At 40.5% G+C, this 21,399-nt stretch overlaps 1 protein-coding gene across 5 annotated transcripts in view; it reads left to right on the forward strand.

Annotated features, from left to right (window-relative positions):
• Positions 1 to 21,399, forward strand: part of spop (speckle type BTB/POZ protein) — a 191,585-nt gene that overhangs the window by 106,131 nt on the left and 64,055 nt on the right. The window contains exon 1 of one of the 5 annotated variants that reach the window (XM_069904762.1): positions 9,144 to 9,232. The exons of the other annotated variants lie outside the window; for them this stretch is intronic. The gene's annotated coding sequence lies outside the window, so the exon portion shown is untranslated. Of the gene's footprint in view, positions 1 to 9,143; positions 9,233 to 21,399 lie in introns of those variants that run through there. 5 annotated transcript variants of the gene reach the window in all.

The following is a 21,399-nucleotide window of genomic DNA, read 5'->3' on the forward strand; positions in this document are numbered from 1 at the left end:
TGTAGACTCCACTTCAAAGACATCATCTTTGTTGTTTATTGTACCATTGAAGGAATTGTTGTTTTGTATCCTGATTCAGAGAGAAATGACATCCCTGAACACCATTAGAATAGGGGCATTAACGTTCACCTCTTAGTGAATGGTTGCCTCACGATCAGTATTGCCATGGGTTAGGTCTCCTGGTGCTTTTTTTGGATCACGTTCCTTAGGAAAAAAGTTTTGTGTGCAGAGGAAGCGACTCCATCTCAGAACTAATTTGATGCTTCTGAATTATTAACTTTGTCTTGTTCACGTAAATGCCAGTTTCTGGCAGAGGAATGCAAGATGGTTTGGAATTTGGATGTAATGACGTAGGAAAATTTGCATTCTTTTCGGGCATTTAGAGGTAATGGCACATAATTCAAGGGAAAGATGAGCTTTTGGGGTTTGGTTAGAGAACTATATAACTTGAGCTTTAATAAAGAAATGGATCAAAGTTGCCACATGACAGGTGGAGTGGTGGATATTGACAATGCAGCAGTTGAAGTGCAATGAAGTTTGGCTGCAGACATGAGAGATGTTGTCACTTTGACCAATGCTAAAAGGACATCTGTGGGAACATTTGTGCTCTGACAATTGGCCATCAGAGGAGTTAATGTTAGGTAGACAATAGAGTAACTGTTATCATTGAGACCTTGTGGAAAAAAATTATCCCTGTTACTTAACATACCATTTTTCAAGGGGAAGAAAAGCTTAAATTGAGAAATTGTTCAAGTAATATTTATGGTATACAGTTCAATTTGTATTCACAAGATGCTGCATTTAAAAAAAATCTTGTCATGTTACCACTTGCTGAGCTCAACAGTAATTTCTATGCCCTAGTTGCTTTTGCGGGTCCATTTTTGAATAGCTGTGGCTTTGGTTTTCAAGGTATACTTAAATTATGTTTTGTGGGACTTCCAAGACTTGAATACCAACCCTGAAAGAAAAGTGATAGATGTCTTTGAGTTGATGTGTGACTTGGAAAGTTCATAATAATGTTCCTTAGACGGTTATGATGAATGAACTTTTACTCCGATAACCCTTGCAAATTGCAACTATATGCCCGAAGGAAGAAAATTATTACATTTAAAGAAAATGCGAATTAGATGGTTTAGAGTGCAACCCACCAATTTTCCCTTGCAACCGCTGCATCCGTGTCTGCCTGTCCCGCATCGGACTTGTCAGCCACAAACGAGCCTGCAGCTGACGTGGACATTACCCCTCCATAAATCTTCGTCCGCGAAGCCAAGCCAAAGAGAATATGTAACTGGTTAAAATATTAAACCAGTTTCTGCCCTAAGAAAATTTAATAATCTGTTTCAAGTTCACTTTTGGTTTCATACAGCAGTTCCAAGTGCTGCTGCAGTTTAAATCCACAAGATGTAGTAGTGTTGTGATGTGGTAGCGATTTTTCTAAGCACATTATCAATATCACTGCAGAATTCCAGGCTTTTGAAGTGAATTTAGACACTCTGCTGTGGCGGTTGAAAATTTTTTTAATATATACTCTTGTGATCCATGTGCTTCCTGAAAATGACTAGTCATCATGTATTACTAAATATTTACCTGTACTGTCATCTGGTTTAAAAATAAGCCTTCAATTTCTCGTGATACAAACAGGCAATGAAGTGTAAATAGAAAAATGATCCATTGTATGTACTAAAGGAGGGAGGAGGAAGTAATTATTATGAATAAATACAATGTGCATCGACTTTGAAATTATATTGCTAATTTGTACTTCTCTTCCACTTTCAAGGAAATTATTTTGAGATCTTTATGTTAAATTGTCATTTTTTTAAAGTTAACAGATTTGAAAAGGTGATCTTTGAATAATTTATGATAAAGTTCTTTGGGATTCCAAAGATGGAAGGGGTGGTGGGCGGGGAGGAAGCCTTCTCCTAAGCCCTAATTTTAACGGACAGATGAAATTAGTCTTTCAACTCAAAAGTACTGATGCTTTCACATCTTCATCTTTCAGACTGATTTTTTAATTATTCAAGATTTTAAATTTAAAAGTATGTGAGCTCAGAAATGCAAGGTGTGCTTCTTCTGTGAATTGTATGCAGTTTAGTATTTCCAAATGATTTTTCAATGTCCAGGTAGCATGGTGAATCTTTATTATGTACATGGAATAAAGTACTATGGAAACCTGAATAGAAACAGATATCAGATGGCAAAATTGAAAACTTAAGAGTGCATATACAGATATCACCTGTCAGTTGCAGTTCTCTAAAACAATAATACATTACATTTAGATCATACCAATTCATCCAAGGTACCCTGCATTCTCAAACAAATTATAATACAGTAATATTTTATTATAAAAAGATCTAAATCCATTACCAAAACGAAGCTGTTTTTTTTAAAGAGATAAATTACCTTATTAGTCAATGTTTCTGCATTCACATCAAAGCAGAGATTCTGAAAATAATTCATAAAAGGTCCCCACAGTGTTTGAAAATTTAAATGAGAAATTGAGCATCTCATCTTCTCTAAATTGAAGCATGACGTCACGCAGCCATCAAGCGTGAGTAAGTGGAGCCATGCCCTTCCTTCTGAGCGATGCCACCTGCCTAGCCGTAAGACAAGTAAAAGCTAATGCATGCAAATCAGAAGCCGTTAAGAGTTGTGCCACTCTCCCCAACAATACCAAACAAGGCAGTTAAAGGATTAGACTTGAAATGAACTTTTAAAAAGTACAGAAAAAGTTTGAAATACTTCATTCCAGTATTTCTCAAGACTCTGGCATGTCCAAAGGATATGCATATCCAGACTACAACTTATTGAATGTTCAGAATGTATTTTTACTCTCAAGTAGAATGGTATTCAAGTTCAATGTGCAATCCAGCTAGTCGACTCCGAGAAAAGCAGTACAAACTCAGTGCAGAGTTATAGAGAGAGATCAGGTGGAACTGCAAAGGCAACATTATTTTGTGTGACCTAGTTCAGAAGTCAGATAACAGCAAGAAAGGGACTCTCCTCAAATCTGATGGTGTGTAATCTCACACTTGTAAGAAGCCTCTTCCTGACGATAGCAGCAAGAAAAATGTGTGGCTGGGGAGGGATGAGTCTTTTTATGTGTTAGTTGCTTTTCTAAGGTAGGAGGAAGTGTAGATGGAGTTGAAGAAGGGGAAGGTGTTTTGAATGATGTTCTGAAATGTGTTCACAAGGCGTTGCAGTCTTGGGCAGAGAAGTTCCTGTATCACATCCAAAACCAAAGAGCAGATTGCTTCCTTCAGGAAGAGAGAAAAAAAAACAGGTATTTAATCTATTGATCATTGGAGATCAGAGGTGGACTGGGTGAGCAAATTTTGAGTTCTTGGGAGTCACCATCTTCACGGATCTTTCCTGGACCCAACACACTCTTAGCATCATGAAGCAAGCATGTCAGTGTCTCTATTTCCTCAGGAATTTGTGGAAGTTTGGTATGACATCAGAAACCCTGAAAAAATCCTAACAGATATTGATGAAAAGTGTCCTGTCCTGCTGCATGACAGTCTGGTATGGGAACACCAGTGAGAACATCTTCAGGGAACGCTACTGCCAGGGAGTAGCAGCAATCCTCAAAGATCCACACCACCCAGAGGTCTCGATGCCACAAGACTCACACCACCAGGTTCAGAAACAGCTGCTCTCCCTCCACCATCAGACTCCTCAATGACAAACTCAATAAGGGACTCATTTAAGGACTTTTCTACTTTATCTGCTTACATTTTTTTTGTTTACATTGTATGTCATGTACATTTTTTTTGCATTATCAATTTAGTTGTAATTCTGCCTCGCCCGCAGGAAAAAAGAATCTCAAGGTTGTATCTGATGTCATAGAGCATAAAGATGACAAGAAATCTGAACTCCATCCTGAGGGGATTTTTTTGATGGTGCACCTGTATAAGTTATTGTGGGATGCAGATGACGTGCTGAATTTGCTCTGGATGGTGAGGAACTAGAGATACAGCTTTGCTTTCTTTCCCATTGTGCTGATATAGTTGAACAAAGGTAGATAGTTGGTGGTGTTTATGCCTGAGGCTGTGTGCTATATCCATCTCAGCACTAAAGTGTACGGTGAAGTGAGTTTCACCTCTCTTCTGGAAATCTATGATGAGATCCTTTGCCCTCCTAACATTGAGGTGGAGACTGTCAAGCCCCTATTCCTTCTATCTTTATTCTGGCTTATCATTGTTTGAGATCTGGTCCATACAGGTGGTACATTTGGAAATTTATAGATGGGGATGGAGCAACATTTGGCCACATATAGGTGTAGTGGGCTGAGTGAGCAGCTTTGCAGATTGATCATGGGGGTGGTGGCACCAGGAAAGGAAGTTGTTCATCTCGTTGCAGAGGCATTGCTGAATCCAAAGTCTCTAGAGTTTGCGAATGTTTATTTGGGAAGTCAACTGCAGTCAATGAACTAGTCTGTCCTGGGTATCCATGTTGTCCAGATGTTCCAGGGCATGAGAGATGATGTCTGCCATAGACTTGTTGTGAGAGGAAAATTGCTCGAGGTTGGCTGGGTTGTCATTGGAGGATCAAAAGAAGAGAGGGTGAGCAAATTTGTGAAGAATGCTGGTCAGCAGCTTGATTTCCTCAGGAGGTATTGTGACATTGAAAGCTGGCAAACTTCTACAAATGTGTGGAGGAAAGTGTGTCGACTGGCTGCACCATGGCGTGGTAATAGAGGCACTAATACTTCTGAGCGGAAAACCCTGCATGAGGTAGTGGACACAGCCCAGGGCATCACAGGCAAAACTCTTCCCACCGTTGAAAAAATTTACATAGAACTCTGCCGTCGGAGAGCAGCAGCAATCTTCAAGGATCCACATCAGCTCTGTTACCATTGGGAAAGAGGTATAGATGCCACAACACTCAAACCACCAGTTTCAGGAATAGTTGCTACCCCTCCATCAGACTGAAACAACAGACTCAGTGACTCATTTAAGGACTCTTAGTTGTGCATTTTTTAAAAATACTCTGTGTTACACAGTTAGTTTGTCTACACTTGTTATCTGTTTCCACTTCTTGTAAATGTGTACATTTTGAAGAATTTTTTTTACTACCAATTCTGCCTGGCCCACAGGAAAAAAGAATCTTGGGGTTGTATGTGATGTCATGTATGTACTCTGACAATAAATCTGAATGTTGAGCTTAAACTTTAGCACCTCATGATGATGGATGTCAGAGTCACTACACAGTAGATATTTAGGCCTGTTCATAAAATAGCTGGATACTTTCTGTCTGTAGGAGGGAGACATTAAAGATGTTGTGAATTCCCCTGCTAGCATTCCTGTGCAGGCATGCAGTACATGTCCAGGAATTCTGCCTAAAGAAATTCACTCTCGGGGAAAGTCTGATCTGATTCCTGCAGTGGTGATGGTGAGTGCAGGTGTAAGTGAGGTTGGAAAGGGGTCTATTGCTGGCTCTTTGGCTTGTTCGAAGCGAATGTAGAATGCTTTGAGCTCATGAAGGAGAGACTTGGTATTGCTTGCTATTCTCAGGTTTCGCTTTATAGCCGAGGTTATATTCCTGCGCCAAGATGCACGGCGCCTCACAGTTCGGCGGGCAGCAACCTCCTTTGAACAAGACCGCAGAGCCCACCTCACTGACAAAAGACAAAGGAGGAAAAACCCAACCCCAACCCACCAATTTTCCGCTGCAACCGTGTCTGCCTGTCCCGCATCGGACTTGTCAGTCACCAACGAGCCTGCAGCTGATGTGGACATTTACCCCCTCCATAAATCTTCGTCCGCGAAGCCAAGCCAAAGAAAGAACATTCCTGCCCTGCCACATTTGGAATTGTCTGCTGTTTGTGAGGTTCATTTGGGACTTAAATTTGGTATGGTATTGCCTCTTGGCATCTCTGATGACCCTTCAAAGGTCATAGCTGGATTTGGGGTTGGGTTACTTGACTTGAAGGCTTTGGGCCTGGCCTCCAGTCGTGAGCGGATCTCGCAGTTCATTCATTGTTTGTTCTCTTCAGCGCTCCCCCGAGTAGGTTTCTTCGTATAATGCTTTCAAAATTTAAAATGTTATCAACAATAATCATTTTTTAATTCCCGTAATTACTAAATAACATAATTTTTAAATGTTCTATAAGGACAAATACAGTATTCTGCTTCAGATTGTTTTTAAAACGTGAATTTTGAATGAAAATAGTAATAGTTTTTATTTGCATTGTATCATTTTATAGGCAGATTGGATATGGTGTGTTTGCCATTTATGGTGATGGCATGTTTTGGTATTTGATTCAATATTAGAAATTGCACATTGACTTCAGTGCTCATTTACTGACTGTCAATCTTAAAAACGAGAAAAGCTTACCGCCATGTTTAATAACTGCACTAAACAGAAGTCTTTAGGATTTAACAAATTTGCAGAAAATTAGTGTTTTTCTACACTGTTGCATAATGGCCAAAGTCAATCTAATTCTGAAAGGAATAATAATTAATTTGCAGTAGTGTTGGGAGTATGGAGGCAGAGTAAATATTAAATCTTGAAAGTTTGAGGTGAGGCCGAAAATGTAGGAAACACTCTGTTTGGGTGTCATCTGTGGTGAAACTGGTGAAAGAAATGACTAACATTTTGAATGAGAATGTTATTTCTTATCACAGATGCTTTTGATCTATGTTGCTCCAGCAGACTTTTTTTTAGGAGTACTGATGATTTGAGTTATCCTCCAGTAGTAAATTAGGTTAGTCTTGGAATGGGGATGTTAGAAATCAGTTGTCATGATTTGTACATCTGGTTTTTGTGTAGCAGTTATCTTGGGAAACTTTAGAACCATGTAACACTCACATGATAGCCTATCTTTTCTGTGCCATACTTTTTTTCCCATCCTTGTCCCATTGATCGGCACTTGGACAGCCCTCCATACCCCTCCCATCCACGTCCAGGGTTTTTAAATACTACGGCTTGGGATAACATTTAAAAAGTGACTGTTTCAAGGTATATATTTATTTTAATGCAAGAGTAGGAAGAATGAATGAAACTATTGTCGCTACATTGGATGTACCAATTAAATTTAAATCAATTAGCTTAGCAAGCGATCACCAGTAGCATTTGGACATTGTATCTATACTTGTGTGTTGGAGAGCGAAGTTTTTCTCATCTCTGCCCCTTAAATGTTTGAATACCTGCAGTGTGATATTTACAAACTTCTTTCTGAAAGGTGTCTTTGAATTCCTGCCAGGCAGGAAACAACCAGTATAAACTAGGATCTATCTAGGGAGCGAAACATGAAAGTCTGCAGACGCTGTGATTGTTGTAAAAACACGCAAACACACAGAAATTCTGGATGCACTCAGCCAGTCTTGCAGCACCCATAGGAGGTAAAGATATATTACCGACACTTCGGGCCGGAGCCCTTCTTCAAGAAATAAGCAAAGAACAGGAAGGCATCAGAATAGTTGGCCTGGACATCTCCCCTTGCCAATCTTGTCTTTATTCTGATACCTTCCTGTTTGCTTATTCCTTGAAGAAGGACTTGGGCCTGAAACATTGGTAATATATCTTTAACTCCTAAGGACTGCGAGACCGGCTGGGTTCCTTCCAGCATTTCCGTGTACCTGGGGAGCACCCCACTCACAGTTGCAGTACATATAATCTTAAATATTTTCTTATTTAGTTGGGGCAATGATTTCAACACTTGAGTAATTTCTAACCAAGGAAGGGTTTACACAGGTGGCCGTTGATTTACAGGCAAAACAGAAAATGATCGCCTATTCTTCAATGTTGAGGACAATGGTTTTGACCACTTTGTAAATGACCAAAATAAAACAGAGTGAAATGATTTATTCAGTTGATTGTTTGTTTGTTTCTTTTGTTAATTTGTTGTTCTGGGACTAATGTTTAAAAGTTTGCCATTCAGAGGAAGATACTTTCTTTGGTTTCTGATGTGTTGCAGTTAGTTTGGAATGCACAAAAAATGTTCATGGGTTGGGGGGGGGGGGAAATAGAGTGAACAAGGAACACAGTTATTCTCGGCTCCAGTTTGGATGAAACTTGTGGGTGGTTTTTAAAAAAAATTTTGGGCCTACATTTTTGAAGTGGTCCAAATCCAACAAGTAAAGCAGCCAAGATTTTAGGAAGCTTTTTACATGGGAAAGCTGTTGACAAAATCAGTGGTATCTGTTTCTATCTGGAATATTACATTAATTGAATCTAGATTTCATGTATCCTGCAGTCAGTTCATTACTTTGAAATTGGTATATTTTCCTGTAACATAACACTGTTACATAACACTGTTCCTTCCTTTGGAAGGAACTTCAGAAGTGGGTGCAAATAGAACAAGGTACAGGCAGAGGCTGATAAGATCTTTCAAGGATTGGGTTTGGAGCACTGCAAGATTGGTTTTTACAAGCAGAGAGAGAGGAAAGAAGAAATAGGAATCTTAAAGAGAGAGAAGTCAACTCTGCAGTAGCTTTTGAGGCTGCAAGCTGGCAGGCTTGTTGAAAACCCCATTTTGAAGATGGGTTGTGAGTAAACATTAGATCCTTTGGGGGGGAGGGGGGATTGTGAATTTTGTTTTGGTCCAGGTTAATGTTAACTCCAGAATCCAAATGTATACATTTTCCTCAACGCATTGCACTGACCCCAATGTTAGAGCAGGTCTTGAGGCATCATTAGATACCCGAATAGAAAGATTATTGAAGACTGCAATAATTATTTTCCTTATTACTTGTTTGTTATTTCTTCTGGGTTGAAATTAAATCAATGAAGCTCATTTTATTCCTGTACGGTTTAAAAAGTGCAAAAAAGAGAGCACTTTTTGCATTCTGCTGAATTGATACCTGGTGTCTCTTACATTTCTGTTTCTAAATAAATCTCATTTGGTCCTGATGATCTGCCTTTGTACAATTTATTTTAAAATACAGATTCCCCTTGTTCTTTTGGGAAGCATGAGACCAAATGCTTTGGTGTAATGGTGGCCTTTTGGATTGGATTCATTTCAAAGATTGGAAAGAAAAAGATAATTTCAGTCCCTATTGGGCACTGCATCGTTTAAAAAAAAAAGGGTGTTCCATTCAGTTCTAAATTAAGAATGTGGGAGCATTGTGACAACAAAGAAGCTCAAGTGAGAAACCAGAACCATCCATCTTTAAGCCAAAAAAAAAATTGATAACCCAAGGGAAGAAGATGCTATCTGCAGTGAGTGCTGGCTTGACTCAAAGTGTGTTCACTCTTCCCATCTGAAGTGACAGACAGGACTTGCTCTTGTGTAAGTTTTAAATATCTGTGATGAAAAAGCTGGAAATGTATTCTGTTCGTTGTGACCTTGAGTCTTGGTGAAGAGTTTAAAAACAGTTTAATCCCTTACTAATCACAGAGCACCTATGCCATAGGAATTACTTAAGGTGGTATGTGAGTGGGGGGGGGGGGGGGGGGGGAAAATTGAGAACCACTGCTCTAGGCCCAATTATTACTGAAATATTTTGCTTGTGAAAAATTGTCATTGGCGCATTTACTTTGGAGTTCTGAAACCATGCACAGTAGTGTTCAACTTTTTCTTTTCTTACGGGTTATATATTATAATATGTTTTTGGGGAGATGGATTGTTGGGGGGGGGAGTGGTTTGGTATGGGTCACTTCACAGATACTTATACCAAATCTCATTTAAAATGCAACCTGTGATGAAGCTAGACATTCAGGCACCAGTGCCTTTGCAAAAGTCAATAAAACTCCTTTGGAAGGAACTTCAGAAGTGGGTGCAAATAGAACAAGGTACAGGCAGAGGCTGATAAGATCTTTCAAGGATTGGGTTTGGAGCCCTGCAAGATTGTTTTTTACAAGCAGAGAGAGAGGAAAGAAGAAATAGGAATCTTGAGGCTGCAAGCTGGCAGGCTTGTTGAAAACCCCATTTTGAATATGGGTTGTGAGTTCTGAGTTCAGCCTTTGAAAATCCTTGTCGTCCTTACAAGAGGAAATGGCTGGCTGGAATGTTTCTCCTGAAATAAGGGAAACGAGCAACTCTATGGTGATCTGGAAGAAGAGGTTAACATTTGGGAAAACCCTTGTTGGAACAAATTTCTTGGGCAAGACACTGAAGGATTGGAGGAAATCAGTTTGTGTGTGTCCAACGAGCAACAAATCTCTCTCTGAAACCAACAAGAATGTTCCTGAGTGGTAACCATTTACCTTTAAGCACCAGAGTCTGGTGAAAATTCATAAACAGTAAATTCTGTGCACAGTATAAGAATTGCCTGATACCGGTGAACTTGGAGAAGTAAATGATTGGACTATTAAAGCAAAGAACTTGCCTGCATACATGTGTGCTTAGAATTAGAAGAGAGTTAATTTAGGTTAAGAGTAATAAGTTAAAGATTGATCTTGTTTTTGTTTCAAGAAAATTAAAAGCAATTTTTGTTTAAGTAACCATTTGTCGGTGAATATCTATTGATGCTGGGTTTTGTGGTCCTCTGGGCTTGAAGCACTTTCCACTCGCATATCACTTTAAGTCTTTCTTTGGCTTGGCTTCGCGGACGAAGATTTATGGAGGGGGTAAAAAAGTCCACGTCAGCTGAAGGCTCGTTTGTGGCTGACAAGTCCGATGCGGGACAGGCAGACACGATTGCAGCGGTTGCAAGGGAAAATTGGTTGGTTGGGGTTGGGTGTTGGGTTTTTCCTCCTTTGCCTTTTGTCAGTGAGGTGGTGAGGTGGGGTGGGCTCTGCGGTCTTCTTCAAAGGAGGTTGCTGCCCGCCAAACTGTGAGGCGCCAAGATGCACGGTTTGAGGCGTTATCAGCCCACTGGCGGTGGTCAATGTGGCAGGCACCAAGAGATTTCTTTAGGCAGTCCTTGTACCTTTTCTTTGGTGCACCTCTGTCACGGTGGCCAGTGGAGAGCTCGCCATATAATACGATCTTGGGAAGGCGATGGTCCTCCATTCTGGAGACGTGACCCATCCAGCGCAGCTGGATCTTCAGCAGCGTGGACTCGATGCTGTCGACCTCTGCCATCTCGAGTACTTCGACGTTAGGGGTGTAAGCGCCGTTGTCATCCCTTACTAAATCACAGAGCACCTATGACATAGGGATTACTTAAAGTGGTATGTGAGTGGGGAAAAAAAAGTTTGAAAAGCATTGGTTTAAAACTTAATATTGTCATAAAAATGAGAATATATTTGAATTCACTAAATTTTCAATTCCTTGCAGAACATCTGCTATATTATTTCCATATCTTATATTTTAATAAACCTAAAATATTTGTCCAGATGCTTGTTCTCTTCAATATTCCTCCTCCTTGCTGACCATCAACACATAAGGGTACCCAAGGCTGGGTGCTTAGAAAGCTGCTCTAACCTCAAATATACTCACGATTGCATAGCTGCGCTTGGCTCCAAAACAATTCATAAAATTGTTGATGACATCATTGTTGTTGGCTGAATAATGGGAAATGATGTGTCAGAATAGGTTGAGGGTTAGGATAGTGGTCAATAATCTGATTGTGTGGTGCCAGAACACCAATCTTGCTCTCCAAATCAGCAAGACCAAGAACTTTATTAAACTTTACGAAAGGAGGGCTGAGGGACAATGTACTGTTATTCATTGGCAGGATTGTAGCAGAGAGGGTCAGTTTTTTGAAGTTTTTGGGAGTCCACATTTTGGAGGACTTCTGAAGTTACTAGATCGAAGCAGCTGTGAACAAGGCACAAGAACACATTTACTTGCTCAGAAGTCTGAGGAGGTGATTGCATGTTGTTGCATATGCCATCAGACTTCGACAAGTGTACTCTGATAAGTACAGTGGTGGTGTTAACGGTTGGTTTGGTAACTTGAGAGCCCAGGACCATAGAAGGTTGCAGAAAGTGACAAACACAGCCAAGTCCCTCACGGGGATTCAAGTCCCATCTATTGATGATATTTCTGTGAATTGCTGGCTCAAGAAGACAGCGAACATGAGAAAGAACCCCTAACACAATGGATATTCCCTCTGCACTGATCAGCATGTCTAGCTTTTAGGACAGACTTTATCCACCTACTGCCCTGATCATAAACTAGTTTGGGATCACAAAAAGATTTTTTGCACGATTGAAGCTTCACTTTTTATTGCACTAATTGCAACTGTGAATATTTCTCCATTCTTGTACTTTTTTTCTCTGTTTTGACGTACTGTGCTAATTGTATATTATTATAGTTGGTGTATCTTGAGTTCTTGTTTGGAGTACTTGTGTATATGGCAATAAATTCTTTATTACTCATTAATGAGCACGTCATTGTCCTTGAAATGCATATAAGGCAGAGCAAATGACCCTGAAATGTCAGGCACTGTTTTGCAACTGCATCCTCCGACTAACTGAATACACTCCATCTGATGATATTTATTCCATATGAAACACAAGAACATAAGAAATAGGAGTGGGAGTAGGAGATTCAACCGGTCGAGCCCGCTCTGCCCTAATCTGATGATGGGCTCATCTCCACCTACCTGATTTCCCCACCACCCACACCATATCCCTTAATTTCCCTATTTTGTTGAAATCTATGCAGCGTAGTCTTAAATATATTTACAGGTTCTTTCACACCACCAAATAGAGTGGATTGAACCAGCCAATGTAGCCAGTAATCTGCAGTGTGAAAGGCCACAACCAGGCAGGGTGAGTTAAAATCAACTAGCCTCTCATTTATGGTGGGGGGTTGTATCAGAGCCCAGCCAAGTTACTCATTCATCACTCCATGGTGGTGTAAATGCTTAACCAGCTCTACCAGGTACTATTAGTGATGTTGGTGCCTGCGTGTGTGAGTGTCAGTCTGGTGGTATTATAAGTAATTTTGATATGATATAAAACACAGTTATGCACTGATAGCTCCACCGGTCACCCTGTGAAATATAACTGCAAAACAATATTTCACAGGGCGGCCAGTGGGACGGTCATAGTAGGAGAGTTGGCGGTGTGAAAGGGACTTGAGGTAGGCTCCATTGCTTCAATGGGCAGTGAAAATGTCACAGATTCACTATTTGTGGGGGGGGTGGGGGTGGGGGGGCAGGAAAGCAGTTCGTCCTCACCTCTGTCCTAAATGATCAACGACTTGAATGTTTGGGTATCCCTTTCACTCCAACCATAATATTTTCTCATCTATATTTGAAGTTGAACATTGAAAGCCAGCTCAAAATTGGCTACTTTAGAAAGGTAACTACACTTCTGATGAAGTTTTGACTATAAATTTTAAATTTAGGCGTGCAGCTTGGTAACTGGTCATTTCAGCCCACAAGCTAGTGCTGTCCAATTAATCTACAACCTATGCTGTTAAAATAAATATCAAAGTTATTGCTGGAATTTTCTGAATCTGCAGAATTGTACAGTTCCATACTATTTTTGCCAAAACATGAAATATTCTGCCAGAGTTACGAGTTAAGCCATAGACTAGTGCTTCTTTCAAAGCAAGAGTTGTATGGTTATATGGTTAAGAGTTGCTGTTTGAAACCTACAGAGATCTCTAAACTAAATGTAGCTAACTGGTGTTTTTGGAATGTTTTGGCAATGAGTGGATATGGATGCAAAATACCAAATAGTCACATTTGTGATGTAAACTTTAATAAAATCATTGCATAATCAAGCACAGTAGGCTGTCTAATAATTCACCTTCAAGGTGCATCCAGTTCCTTGCAGTTACTGTATTTTAGGTCTCATCAACTTGCAGCATTGCTTAGTTATTTTCAACTTCAATATGTTCTCACAGGATACTTTGCCCTATTGTGGCAAAACTTCATGATTTTAAGACCTCCCTCCTGTCTTCATTACCTTTTAAGCTCTCCTCAAATCTTTGGCTTGGCTTCGCGGACGAAGATTTATGGAGGGGGTAAAAAGTCCACGTCAGCTGCAGGCTCGTTTGTGGCTGACAAGTCCGATGCGGGACAGGCAGACACGATTGCAGCAGTTGCAGGGGAAAATTGGTTGGTTGGGGTTGGGTGTTGGATTTTTCCTCCTTTGCCTTTTGTCAGTGAGGTGGGCTCTGCAGTCTTCTTCAAAGGAGGTTGCTGCCCGCCAAACTGTGAGGCGCCAAGATGCACGGTTTGAGGCGTTATCAGCCCACTGGCGGTGGTCAATGTGGCAGGTACCAAGAGATTTCTTTAGGCAGTCCTTGTACCTTTTCTTTGGTGCACCTCTGTCACGGTGGCCAGTGGAGAGCTCGCCATATAACAGGATCTTGGGAAGGCGATGGTCCTCCATTCTGGAGACGTGACCCATCCAGCGCAGCTGGATCTTCAGCAGCGTGGACTCGATGCTGTCGACCTCTGCCATCTCGAGTACTTCGACGTTAGGGATGTAAGCGCTCCAATGGATGTTGAGGATGGAGCGGAGACAACGCTGGTGGAAGCGTTCTCTTGTATATTTTAACAAAACATGGTTTACTAATCCTCTTCCTGTAACACCCCACCCCCCACCCTTCCTGGTTCCTGCTTCCAAAATGGTATTTTCTCCAAGACTCTGGCATTCTTTCTCAGTCTCAGGTCTTGAATTGAGTACAGAGGGCCATTCCTAACAACTAGTTGTAACCCAAAAAATGACAAATACAGTTTATGGGAGAAACAGATAGAAACAGCTGTGACAGTTGAGCCAGCAGGAGTGAAAAGAGTGGCCATCAGTGGCCTCACTGACTCCTTGAGTGAATTTGCTCAGTGGGCCCTGCACTGGTCGTCTTGACCCATCAGCCATTTGCAGCTGGAAGAGTGGGGAGAGCTGACAAGCAGAAATGCCCTGTTCCCACCAGTCGGAAGATGCCTGCAGCAGCCAGCCATCCATCCCTAACCATTCCTATGGTCTCCCAAACACTTGTTTGGATGTGCAGGATGTCTCAGTCATATATCTGTAATTTATGGAGGACCTGGAAAATACGTCAGCTGAGATTTATTTTCTATTTAATATCTTGTTCTTGCTGTAATTTGTGAAGGTTTAGCATATCTTTTATTCGCTTTCCTCAAAATAAAAAAAAAAATAGACTTCTCATCTTAGCTTGCCATATACAAAGTGTGTGAATAAACTCTGGTCTCCCTGTATTTTTTTTTAACCTAACATTTTAAACCTGTATCATCATCTCATCTGTTGACAAAAAAAAGTTTTTTTACAGTTTCTTGGATTAAATTTAATATCTTCTCTATTCATGAGTTTGCCTATGCATTATTGAGGGCTGAAATAATTCCCCTCTCCACACATTATACCTTTTCATGTCGGACGCTGACATTGAAATGATGCCTTCAATCTTAAATTCAGTCCAAGAATGGAGGCTAAGCAATATTGAAGGTATGGTTCTCTGCCAATGAGGAAAACATTCTTTCCATCTTAGTCTTACAAATAATTTTGATACAAAGGCATACTTTACATTTTATGCCCAAGTGAAAATCTCTTTCCTTGTCTGTACACTTTATTCTGATAGTTATCTGGCATTTGTTGCTGGATAGCTCATTGTATTATTGCTCAGTTGAATGTTGGAAGCAATGTTCTATTAAAGATGGTGGTAATTGGGTTGTACTTGTTAATCTGTGAATATACTGTATTACATTGGTACATTTGTATTCGTAACCTGGTTACACAATCTATAAATGTATGTATTGTGGAAACATTAATTTGTGTTATTTGCCCAACTTCAAGATTTTCATACTCAGTGATTCATTGCACTTTTCAGTGTGTATTTCATAACATTAAACTTTGTGGTGTTAACAAGATTTGGTCTGTGTTTCTCACGCATAATTTCAATTAAAATTGAAATTCGTTTCTGCAGTGAAGTATAACTTGCTATAGATTTTTGTTAATTTTACTGCATATAATTTTTGACAATTGAAATCCTTAACTAAAATAGTATAGAATTGATGGATAATTATGAAGGGGAATCTTAGCCACCATTCCCCTTGAGGGTATCGAAGCTAATTGAGATTTCCCTTTAATCACCCTTGACAAGGATCAGTTAAAAAGAGAAACAAAATGTGCAGAAAGCTGGAATCCTGAGTCGACAAAATTGTTGGAGGAACTCAGCAGGTCACACTGCATCCATGGGTAGAAATGATCAGTCATCGTTTTGGATCTGGACCCTTGAACAAGGCTATAGGCATGGGTGTACAATTATGTACAAAGGGGAAAGGAACTGGGGGAGAATCTGAAGAATCCGAGCAGAGGCAAAAGGAGCGGTGAGAGGTGGAAAGACTGGGAGAGATCACTGGAAAGGGGGAAACAGGTAGAGTAGGTAAATAAGGGATAGGACCGTGGAATCAGATGTAGGCAGGGTTACCTAAAATTAGAAAATCAATTTCTTGGCCTCATCCATTTGTCATTGGTGAGGCCAATTGTGAACCTGAGCAGCAACACAGCATATTCCTTCTGGATAGTCTTAAATTTCATACCTTTATAAAGGACACAAAGACCTAAACATTGATAATTTCTCTCCACTGATACTGATGGAGCTTCTGAACTCCTCTAGTAAATCTTTGTCTGCTGAAGGATTAATTAAAGCTTAAAATTAGAATTCTATGATACTGATGTGAATAAGTGGAATTGTAATGTTTAGCACATAAATTATGCTTTTGGGTAAGCCAATCAACCTTTGAAGGGAAAAACACAATGCAAAATTAGATGTTTTTCCTCCAGTTTGCGGGTGGTTTTAGTGGGACAGTACACAAGCCCATGGACAGGTTTGCAAGTATGGAAGTGTGACACAGAACTGAAATACCCCCTCGTGCACTTGTTCCTCCCCACCATTCTTCTCCTCGCTATCTTCTCCTGTGGCTGCAGGAGGTGCCACACTTGCACCCACACATCTCCCCCGCCCCCACCATGGTCTGGGGCCCCAAACAGGCCTTTCAAGTGAAGCAACACTTCACTTGTGTATCTGCAGGATTGATTCACTAGATCTGGTGTCCCCTTAGTGGCCTTCTCTACATCGGAGAAACTGGGCACAGATTGGGAGATCGCTTCGCTGAGCACCTTTCCTTTGACTGCCACAGTGACAGAGACCTCCCAGAAGCCAACTATTTCAGTTCTGTGTCACACTCCTGCACTCTCATGTCTGTTCTTGGGCTTGTGTACTATCCCACCAAGACCACCCGCAAATTGGAGGAAGAACACCTGATTTTCTGTCTGGGCTCTCCAATCAGATGGCATTAACATTAACTTCTCTGGTTTCTGTTAACCTGCTCACCTCTTCCCCCTCCCTCCTCCCCTTGATTGCTGCTATCCCCTCCCTCCCTTTTCCACAATATCACCTCCTGCCTTTGCAAACCACACCTCTCCCCACCCTGCCCTTTTGGCATTTTTCATAACTTGATGAAGGGCCAAAGCCCAAAAAGTTGGTCATGTATTTTAACCTTTTGATATATAAAGGACACTGACATGCTAAGTTTCTCCAGCATTGTGTGTCTTTACTTCATCCACGATGTCTCCAGATATTCACGTTTTAACCTTTGAAGGGAGCAAGATTTCATAGCTTAAGTGCAAAAACCTGGCTTGTGAATATGACTAAATTCTTAAATGATTTGTGGCAAATGGAAAATCAGCTTGGTACCACTTGGTGATCGGCAGCCAAAGATTTTTTATTTGTGCAATTCATTACTGCATTATGTCTCTGCACTGAACGATTGAAGAGTTGCATGTTTTGTATTTCTGATATCATGACTCAGCTGGGCAACTGATAGTTTACCAAGGTAATTTTTTTTGCTTGAATTGATATTTTGTTAATTCTCAAAGGTGCTTTCCTAAAATTCCATGTAGGAGGTGTGTTATTAAGGGTTTGAGGCTTGCAATTACATTTTTGAGGCATTGCTTATACATTAAGTATTTTATGAGGATTTTGTAGTCTTGATCTTGTTTTTTTTTCTTTCAGAAACTTAAATATTTATTTCTGAGACCAGGCCACATTCCCATGCTGATGTCTGTTCATGGTCTCCTGCACACCAAGCTGAGGCCCCCACCCTGGCAAATTGGTGGAACAACGCCTCATATTCTGTCTGGGCACCCTCCAACCAGACAGCATTAATGCTGACTTCTCGAGTTTCCAATAGGCCAGCTCCCCATCTCTCCCCTTTCCTGCCCTCTGTCTATTTTCCTCCTGTTCTGCATTTACAGCACTAACCCTTCCCCTAATCAATTCTCAGCCCGCCTACCCATGGCCACCTATGATCTCTTGGTGTCGGCCTGCGCTCCTCACCCTGCCCTTTCTTCCCTCCTTTCCTCACCTTTTCATTCAGATGCCTGCCTACTTTTTTGCTCATACGGGCCTGAAACATTGCTATTATATCTTTGCCCTTATGGATGCTGCAGGACCTGCTTACTTTCTCAGCAGTTTTGTATATTAACTACATCAGAGTCTGCAGACTTTCTTGTTTCATGAGTTTGAGATTAGGTTAAAAAAAATAACAGAAGAAAGACTAGTTGCTATTAAAGAAAATAAATTGCCTGGTCCAGATGGGATGGATTCTAAATTGCTCTGAGAAGTAGGAGAGGAAATTGCAAAGGTCTTGATCATAATCTTACATTTGTAGTTTCAAAGATTGTTTCACTGGAAAATAAAATGTCAAATATTACATCCTCGTTCAGAAAAGTGGTGCAATAATAAACCCAGTAACTAGAGGCCAATTAGTTTAGTGACTAGTAAGGAAAGTTACTTGCTTTTTTTGGATTGTAATAGAATGAATGAGGGAAGTGAGCACGATCAAAGGCATTTAGTAAAGAACCGACATATTAATGTCGAGAACATTGGCGAGGAAATGGATAAAGGCCTGTTTTACGAAGTGAAGAAAATTCTACAAGAGGACTTTCTTTGGGATTCATTCGAAGGCCATTGCTTTCTAGAAATTAGATTTGTGTCCACAGGACATAATATCCAGATGCCCCAAAACTTGCATGCTCATTTATCTACAGGGGAAAGTATAATTAGAATTCAAAGATGTGGTAGGAGGGGAAGATGTAATTTAGTGCTGAGACATGAAGTATTAAAATTTGATAAGATGTATGAAAAGTGATGCAAATTAGATGGCACCATTTTCAAAATGGAATGGAGATCAGGGGAGATATACGGTATGTGCATCATTTGGTGAAAGTGGTTTGAAAAGCATTCAGGTTGAGACTTTATAAATGGAAGTGAAATATCCAATGCAGGAAGTCATGATAGAACAAACAGGTTTGGCCGTATCTGGAATTCTTTGTCCAGAAGACGACCACATTTTAGGAAATATGTAAAGGCTTTAAAGATTATGTAGAATTGATTTATTAAAATGATTGAAAATACGAGGGACTTCAGATTTGAGAAGCTAGAATTTTTATTGTTCTGTATCGCCACAGTTAAATCCATTAAATCCAAGTGGCTTTCAGCGGTCCCATTTCCCTTATTCTCTCCCATGCCCATTAATTCACCTTTGAATCTTTTGTTATTTAACTATGCGAAGGGTTAATGCTATCCGATTAAAATCCCGGTATCCGGCCTCGGTGGGGATTTGTAGATGCTGGATACTTGAGACTCCGTTTTGGGTGAATGGAAAACTAATGGCGAGGCGTGCCAATTTTAAAACTTCCTAACTGATACACTACTGTGTCCTCCTGAGAACAGGAACTTATAAACAGAAAGGTTCAATGAGGTTATCAGAAGGGAGCTTGAAAAGTGTTTGAAAAACTTGGAGGGCTATGAGGACAGGGCTGGGCTTGTTAAATGGGTTGGATTGCTCTTAACCAAGTGGGATGGATGCACGGCTTCTTTCAATGCTCCAATTTACATTTTATTCTCTTGACAGTTGTATATTTTTCATTTGAGTGTGACAGTTAAATCTGACTGGCAGATTTTTCCAACCATGTTGGATGCTTGGCTATAATCTGCTGGAAAATCTGGGATGTTTTTCTTTGGTTTAAAGCAGTTTTATTGGATTAGCATATTCTCAAAATATTTGTCTCGCTGTGCATTCCTGAGATAAGCCACAAAGCATAAATATTCACTTGCGAGTTCCCGTTTTAGTAAAATGGGATTATCACTATGGATAGTACAGACAGGAGGAACTGAATGGTCACGGTTAACATTTCAGACAAGCAACATCACAACACAAGTTGCAGGCCAACTACAATTTAATATATTGGAAGGACTGAAGGAATTGTGAATTTTGCAAGGGTGAACCATTCGGACTGTTGAAGAGAAAGCAGTTTTGTGAAGCAGTTCTTGTGGCCAACCATTTTTTTGTGGAATTCAGAGCAAAGAATGCTCTGTGAATGATTGGGATTGAGCTGTGCTAGGGAGAGTCTTTTGGGAAGCAAGCGCTTCATTTTGAGTGTGACTTAACAATAAAGGTCTCTTGGAGAGAGGAGCCAGGGACTTAAAAGCTTCATGGAGGCTGCTCAGTTCGAGTCTTGCCTACAAAACAACCAGGGGTGTTATGACCACAGCTCGCGTGGATGGATATTTCTTAAAAGGAAATGCAAGGAGAATTTGTGAGTCCTATAGCAACCACAACTCCAGTATTTCCATCAGTTCCTCATTAATTCTGGGGATCAAATTTTAAAAGGCCTAAGCTTCAACAATGAATTTGAAAGAATGAACTTTGAAGTAACTTTCTAGTGTTACGAGCCCAGAGGACTCCAAAACCCAGCACCAAGACAATGGATACTTAAACAAAGGTTGCTTTTAATTTTCTTTAAACATAATAACAGGATCAATCTTTAACTATTTCTATTAATCTAACTCCCTTCTAATTCTTAGTGCACGTGTATGTAATGTGTATATGCTCAGAAAAGTTCTGTTTCACCATCCAGACATTCACTTTTCACTTCTCCAAGTTCACCGGTATCAGGCAATTCTCATACTGTGCCGAGAATTTAACATTTATGAATCTTCACCAGGCTCTGGTGCTTAAAATTAAATGGTTACCGCTTAGGAACGTTCTTGTTGATTTCAGAGAGATATTTATTGCTTGTTAGACACGCACAAACTGATTTCCTCTAATCTGTCACTTCAATGTCTTGCTCAAGAAACTTGCCCCAATATGGGTTTTCCAAATAACCTCCTCTTCCAGGTCACCACAGAGTTCCTCTTGTTTCCCTTATTTCAGGAGAAACATTCTAGCCAGCCATTTCCTCTTTCAAGGACTACAAGGATTTTGAACAGGCTGAACTCAGAACTCACAACCTGTCTTCAAAATGGGGTTTTTCAACAAGCTTGCCAGCTTGCTATTTTGTAGCCTCAACTGGTGCTGTAGAACTGACCCCCCCCCCCCCACCCCCCCACCCCTCTCTCTCTCTCATCACTTGTTTGTCTTTTCCTCTCTCTGCTTGTAAAAACCAAATGACTTCTTGGGCTCCAAATCCACTCTTTGAAAGATCTTATCAGAATCTCTGAGCCTGGATTTTATTGCCCATACACAATAGATCAGCATTATTCATTGCTTCTGCAAAGTCGACCGGAGCCTGAACATCTAGCTTTAG

This window comes from Narcine bancroftii, chromosome 12 (assembly GCF_036971445.1).
Source record: "Narcine bancroftii isolate sNarBan1 chromosome 12, sNarBan1.hap1, whole genome shotgun sequence".
Lineage (NCBI taxonomy): Eukaryota > Metazoa > Chordata > Chondrichthyes > Torpediniformes > Narcinidae > Narcine > Narcine bancroftii.